The sequence below is a fragment of the Watersipora subatra genome, chromosome 10 (genome assembly GCF_963576615.1).
Source record: "Watersipora subatra chromosome 10, tzWatSuba1.1, whole genome shotgun sequence".
Taxonomy (NCBI): Eukaryota; Metazoa; Bryozoa; class Gymnolaemata; order Cheilostomatida; family Watersiporidae; genus Watersipora; species Watersipora subatra.
Window position 1 is genome coordinate 53,981,391 of NC_088717.1, and position 8,324 is coordinate 53,989,714.

The window sequence follows — 8,324 nt, forward strand, 5'->3', positions numbered from 1 at the left end:
CTTTATTCCATTGGTTGCCTCAATCACTGTTATCTTTATTCTATTGATTGCCTGACTCACGTTACTTTTATAGAGATGAATTCAGAAGCCAGAGATAGATTTGTATATGGAATCAGGTGTCTCAGGGTTCATCACTTACTTATGTGGCTTATGAGGATATTGCATTTATTGTTTTAGCTGCTGAGTGTTACAAAGAAAACCACTATTTCTATGAGGTGGTTTATCAGAAATGCCTGCTTGGCCATTACCAACATGGAGTTAGTTACTTGGCTGTATAAAACCTGATTTAGTGCTGCTTTATGCAGATATGAAGGTAAAAGTAAAATTCATTTCATTTCCTTATCCACAAATACTGTATAATAGAACATTTATATGGTTGACAGTAATGAAATTATTGTGGTCACTCACTTAATTATGTATAGATGTTACCATTGTTAAAAGACTTCATTGAAAAACTGGAAAAAAACTCATGGTTCTCTTCTGAGAATGTGTTATCTCAGGGTGGTAAACAGAGCATGTGCCTATTAGGCAGGAAGACTTGATATTATTAAAAACAATTTTCTGTTTCAGTGGATGGTCAGGATTACTACTAGTACATTCAAATTGATTTGCAGAAACACCAAACATTCAATCGTTGAACAGTGGTAGTGAAAGCAAAGTTAGTCAATCCCCATGGCATGATTTCAGGGTAAAGGATTTTTGCAGATGAGCGAATTCAATACATTGAATCTGCTCTAGTCTTTCTTTGCATGTGGATAATAAAATGTAGTCTTGTATAGCGCTGTAGTGTAATATAGTTTATCACATTTGGTTTTCATATAGTTTTATACGATTGTTCCGAGGGTATACGGTAGCTCAAGTATTTAACACTAAGGCTATCTACTGTGGAACAGATCAAACATAATACAATGTATTCTTGTAACAATTTCAACTCTCCTCATTCGAGTAATTTGAAATTTGAAGCAGACAACGACATAGATTTATTGTATAATTGGTAACATTATTTTATACCACTTGGCTAGTTTTTCTAACACGCTTAGTGGTTTTAGCGTACCAGATGAAATGGTCTGAAATATAAGCGAAAAGAGTGTATCAACCAAGTATATGGTTTAAAAACTGTCACTATGTAGTTACTGTATCTTTGGCAGTTACAAAAAAATTTGCTATAAATATAAATGTTTTTTGTCATTTACTTTCTTTTTAATTATAGTTTTTAACACTAGTAATAAATGCATTGAATTAATTTTTAAAAAAGTCATAAAAAGTCATAGAATATGAGAGAGAATCATTTGATCAATCAGTTAAATCTATAGATGAGTCAGTTGATCAATCAGGTAAATCTATAGATGAGTCAGTTGATCAATTAGGTAAATCTATAGATGAGTCAGTTGATCAATTAGGTAAATCTATAAATGTATTTAGACTCAGTTCATTATCAACTGTAACTCCAGACGCAATATTGTCAGCTTACCAAATACATGACTTGAGATCAAATACATGCAAGCGCCTTTCAACATTATAGGCAAATATGCTACAGACTCTCGCCCCCAAGAAGACTGCATAGACAAACCAGGCAGCTGGTGCGTAGGGTAAACCTACAAGTACAGGTACAGGTATAAACACAGTCAGAGAGTTGGGTATATTAGATATCTGAAAATAAGGGTGATGATGCTTGGGTATAAGATAAATCGGTAGCCAATCAAAAGGCTTCCTAGTAAATTTATCAAAACTCAATTGTACTTGTTGGCAATGGTTCACCCAACCTGCCAGATGACACGGTGAACACTTAACTAGCTATGGCTGCTACAGAATGGTGCCAGAGCAAGTGACACAATGAGTTTCCATTCAGATATTGTACAATCAAGGGTAGTGTCTGGTCAGTATAAGGAAGAGCGGTCTGTCAAAGCATTCCTGGCTATTTAACTGAGATGTATTAAATAGTTATGTTGATCTCTCTACTATTGCTCAACTTGGTAGCATTTCAGGTTCTTGGTACCTGATACTTGGAAACTTAATACCAAGGCAATACCAAGTTGATATTACATTGAGAATATTGTTTCTGTTATTATATTTTATTACAGTTGACCCTCATTAAACGAAACCCATTAGACGGGATCTCGGATAAGATTTCCCATTTTGGGTGTAGTAGCTGCAATCAACATGTAATAACATCTAAACAATTGTTTATCAGTTTATGATGATTTTTAGCCAAAATTGAGAGAATTATTAAATGTAAAGCACACTTGTCTGTTGGAGCCATTTATATAAATAACTCGCAAAAGAGGCATACAGTCTTCAAACATATCATTTGCATGCTATTTAACTTTCATGATTATGAAATAGAATTTTACATGATTTAAAATATGTTAAAAACTACAAAAGGCATTTGAAAGAGTAACTTATTTAATATTCAGTAAAAAAGTTGTTGTAATGCTTTGCGTGAATAGAAATTTTCGCAAATGACTTGCCATTAGAGGAGTTGTCTAACAGTCGTTGCTACTTTTTAGAAGTTTCTGCTGCTTCAAAATTTTCTTCACACTTGCTAAGCATTTAAAAGCATATGCAGCAAAGTATAGTATGACATAGTATAGTATAGTGTAGTATAGTGTAGTGTAGTATAGTGTAGTATAGTGTAGTGTAGTGTAGTATAGTGTAGTGTAGTATAGTGTAGTATAGTATAGTATAGTATAGTATAGTATAGTATAGTATAGTATAGTATAGTATAGTATAGTATAGTATAGTATAGTATAGTATAGTATAGTATAGTATAGTATAGTGTAGTATAGTATAGTATAGTGTAGTATAGTGTAGTATAGTATAGTATAATATAGTATAGTATAGTGTAGTGTAGTATAGTATAGTGTAGTATAGTATAGTATAGTATAGTATAGTATAGTATAGCATAGTGAAGTATAGTGTAGTGTAGTATAGTATAGTATAGTGTAGTATAGTGTAGTATAGTATAGCATAGTGAAGTATAGTGTAGTGTAGTATAGTATAGTATAGTATAGTGTAGTATAGTGTAGTATAGTATAGTATAGCATAGTGAAGTATAGTGTAGTGTAGTATAGTATAGTATAGTATAGTGTAGTATAGTATAATATAGTATAGTGTAGTGTAGTATAGTATAGTGTAGTATAGTGTAGTGTAGTGTAGTATAGTGTAGTATAGTGTAGTGTAGTATAGTATAGTATAGTGTAGTATAGTGTAGTATAGTGTAGTATAGTATAGTATAGTATAGTATAGTATAGTATAGTGTAGTATAGTGTAGTATAGTATAATATAGTATAGTATAGTATAGTGAAGTATAGTGTAGTATAGTATAGTGTAGTATAGTATAGTGTACAGCATATACTACAAGGAAAGCAGGCTTTATTAATGCTATTTTTCTTTTATATAGAGACCTAATACATAAAATCAAGTGTTTGTTGGTTGTCATTCGTATGTCCAGTTAATAGTGATTGGTTAAAGTATGCACGCTTGAAGTGTAATGATTACATGCAAGGATTATTCTGCACCATAGAGAGGAAGATGCATGGTTTAGTGCTAGTACACTTATCTTCACATCTATGCATCTGAATGTATGAGTTTGATTTCTGTGAGGTGCAAACTTTTTTGCAAGCTCAAGCTACTCAAATACTTTGGGTAGAAAAACTTAGCCAGTGGCAGTTAAATTACCTGCCACTGTTCAAAGCTGCTTTTTTAGCACCCATGCAACGCCGGGCATTCAGTAGTAGACCTATATATTTGCGCATCAGTCATATCGGACAATCAGCTAAACTGGACCACCCACAAACCCTATTAGTCCATTTTAATGTGGGTTGACTGCATTGGTTTCACAGTGCACTTGACCCTACACTTTATGCTCTAGGGTGACTAAACCAGAATGTGAGCATCTGTAGTGTACAGTAGAAACTTTTCATACGAAATCAATTCATTCCGGAAGGCATTTCGTAAGCGGAAATTTTTTATATGATAAAATGAGTAGGAACTCATTTTATCATATAAATGCCTGATTGCATTCTAAGCTCAACAAAACTAAGACATAATGTTTGTATAACACATAAATGATGGTTAAAACCTGGAACAAATAAATGTTAGAATTATATTACTGCATAATAAATAGAACAAGTAAATGTGGAGATAAGAAAGAAACGAGAAATAATGAATAGAAACAACACATGGTATGTTTGTTGACCTTTGGGATTGGCTGACAAAGGAGGAAGGAAGTTGCTGGGCCTCAGCCAATAGCAGAGCTGCCCATCCGCTTAAACAGCCAGTAACGTATTTTTAAAATTTATGGCTTTTGCGCTTTTGTATTTAGAATTATCTTTCATTATTTGAAGCATTATTTCCACGAAAAACATTTCATAACTTGGAAACTTCACATTCGGGATCTTTTATTAGTTGAAGTACAACCACATAACAGCTGATGTATCATCCCTTAATAGAAACACAGCGGTTAACATCTGTTACTTGGTTATTCCTTGGTTGTTTAACCATTGATGTTGCTAGGCACTACTGCTCGTTTTCCCAAGGATGACACCGATACGCACAGGTGATCTAAGACCTACGGAGAGTTTAATTGATAAGCCAGTAGACAAAAGAAATATAATGTTACAGTAAAATTATATCTGACTATCCATTCAGCAGCAGCTTCCAGTAGTTCAAGTACCATATTAAGAAGGGCTGTTGTCTTTCATGTTAATATAGATCGATTTGACAGCCGTGAATATGTTGCAACAGTGTACAACAAGGAATTAAGTGTTTTAGAAATATATCGGTCATTAAAAATTTATAGTGACAAACTGTCTGTTTTGTACTTGTACGACTTGCAATGAAGCCATAATCTGCGTGTATTTACTCCCACAATATCACACAGATTTGTACCTGAAGTGTTGTGCAACGAACAACCAGTAAAACGTACATTAAGAATGAGATATTTTAAGGATGACATGTAATACCAGGGCCAGAAGAAAAGAATGCTACTGGCAGCAAAGTTTATCACAAAAAAGACTGCAAAATTCAATTACAAGAAATTTTTAAGTTCTGGCATTGGATTAAGGCGACTTGTAGTTGCTACCACAATTTCGTAGCAGCACTTACCTTTGGCAAATCCGTACTCATTTCTGTGCTGCATTCGAACACGGCGAAGTCGCCATTCTTTGAGATAAAACGTAGCAATAAAGATCGCCGCAACAACAAAATCAGCAATCAACCACAGCCACATTAGCGGGTTCTTGAACTGTAAATAGAAAGTGAGAATGAGTGGAGTTTCCTATAGAGACATGATGTAGAACCAAGTTGGTTATAATTTGATTCTACTTGTGGTCACAAAGAGCCAAACTAATAGAAAATTAATCATATACTTGCTTCACTAGTCAATATTTCACTATAAATATTTTCAAGGGGTGTTTTTAAAATGCACTTGGATTCAGATTCAAGTAATAAGATATGTCCTCATTTCACTCTTACAAGGGAAGATAATTTAAAAAACAATCTTTTTCTTACTGATGCCAATCGAAAGACAGTTCTTGCAAAAACTAATATGTTTGAATTCACATGTTTTCTTCATGAATCTAGCATTTATTAATATGTACTTACACGCAGGTAGTAACTTTGCCAAACAGCTAGCTTAAAAGATGAACTTACAAAAAATTTTAGTAGATTTTATCAGAAAGTATCAGTATTTTTCTATCATTTGCAATTTCATTTGCTTTCAATGTTTGAGGTAATCTGACTGCCAGAATGTTTCAAGATGAAAATCAACAATTATCAATAATTAGTAGTAGTATGTAATATGGGGGTTCTGGCTCAGAATTTTCGCCCTGGCACTTTGCCTTAAAAATGTCGAAAAACTTAAAAAGTAAGTTTTCAAAATCCCTGGATTTTGAAAAAATGCAAAATGTGAGAAATCTGTATATATTGCGGTGGAAACTTCGCAAAAGAGTATTACTGCTGCCAAAGAGCCGCCGCGACTGCATGACCTAAGTACTGGTCACGCTTGCTATTTCTACAATCTCCTTTATTATAGCTTTTCTCTAAGCCTCCGGTTGTCTATTTATTATACGCTTGACTGAAAATTTAGGTCATTTGATGTAGGCTAAAGTATAATATAAATGATGAAAAACGTGAGAAATCTATATGGAGAGGGTTGTACACCTGTCATATTACAAAACCATTCAAGCGCTATATACTTGCAAGTGCTATGCACAGGAAGGAGAATATTCATTCCGCGCATCTAACAATTGTAACAATTCTTTGTTACTAAGGAATATAATGACTGTTCATTATAATCTGGCAGGCGCGGTTTAGTTTTTAATGATTGTAACTCTTAAGGTCCAAACATACTAGGCGATTTTATCGTGAGCATCATAAGGAGGGCGGAAATATCGTTGGCGTGTGCCTAAACACACTTGAGCGATTCACTAGCAAACGATATAATGGGCACGCTCACAAACTGCCAACACAATTCCGTATCATTAGTTTCTTTGGAGTTGTTTATAAATTTAGGTAAGTCAATATGGTGCCGTCTAGTCGACAACGTAAACAACGTAAACTTCTGCATTTGTTAATAAACCTATCTCACTTTCACGAATTGTACACTGCCTACACTACAAGAAGACATAAGAAAAAATGATTATTGTATTTTTAACTGTAATATTTTTACGATATTTATACATATTTTATTTTGCAGTGGTTTTTTATGTTTAATACATGTATATTAAATATTTATATTAAAATCACTCGCGATTTTATCGCGAGTGATGAAATGATGAAAATGATGAAAAATGTGAGAAATCTACATGGAGAGGGGAATAAGAGTTGGCTTCGATGGGATGCCAAGCGAAACAGTGTAAAAGGTTATAGCAAGATGAGCAAGGCTGAGCTCGCGTACCGCGCTGGTGATCAATCCAAGGTGATTGGTAAAACCAGCAAGGGTGTACCAATATTGGTGGATGGTGTTTATAAAAAGCCTGACCCGCATGATGCTCTTCGCAATGTGAGAAATTTGTATGGAGAGGCATCCGTGAGTCAGATGAGAGAAGAGGCAAAGCGTATGGGTTTGGAAATACGGGCAAGCTTCGAAAAGCCGAGCTTGAAGATATTGTAAATGGTAAGCGACGCTTTACACTAAACGATCTGAGCACGAAGGATTTAAAATCTTTAGCTCGAGATGGAGATATACCAGTTACACCGCGTATGAAAAAAGCGGACGTAGTTGGTCTGTTGAGAGATAGAACTGACAGAGCACCGTAGGTTGAGATAAGAAAGACTTTTGTGGATGGTGTAACAAACAATTTACTGTTGACGTGTCTAGCTATCAATCGGCTGACATAGGTTTTGTATGGAGATACGCTAAACCCGTCATTATGGATAGGATTCAGCAAACATTTGAAACAAAAAGGATTTGTGTAAGTGTAGAGATTGTATTCTCCCATCTAGAGCATGGTGCCATAACCACTCGGTTTTGGGGTACAGTCTCCCAGAGAAGGGGCGGTACCTATCTCAGCATCAACTAATCTATCCGATGAGTTGAACAGACAGCTAGCAAACGTTATTAGAAAAATAGATGAATTTACAAACAATGGCTCTGGATGGATTTTGGAACGAGTGTCTAGATTTTACTTGGAAGTTTATTGTTGGCAACCTCTCAGGGGTAGAACTTACAGACCAACTCCAAAGCTTTTAGCGAATAAACAGGCAGTTATTAATGTCAATAACAGAGCCCCCAAGACGATGCCTGAGATTAAAGAAATTGCGAAGTCACTAAGCATAAAGTTTACTACTAAGACAAAAAAGTCAGAATTGGTTGAAAAAATAAAAGAAATAGATACAGAGGTTTTGGTTGACAACAAGTGTTTCGTGTGGGCGATATTCTCATGTCTATACCTACCAAGCGATATTGCTGATCGATTAGCTAAGTATACACCATATCAAAGTAGCCTGAATACCAAAATGTTAAAGTACCCGGTTACATTAGACCAGATCCAAAATTTTGCTAACAATAACAAACTTGTGATTAATGCGTTTGAGTGGAAAGGCGGCGGGATGGAAATTGTTCACACAGATGATCGACTATACAGAGAGGATGGTCTCCCGGAGGTAAACTTAATTCTTTATATAGATCAGTACATGTGGATAAAAAGTGTCAGCGCTAATGTATGCCCAGACAGAGCACAATGAGTCTAAGTATACCTGCCTAAGATGTCTCTACCACTCAATGTGTGAGCAAACTTTTAAAGATCATGTTGAGGGGTGCCTAAAGCTTCATGATGGAACTTGTGCTGTTAAGATGCCTGAACCAGGGTAGGTAATGAAAT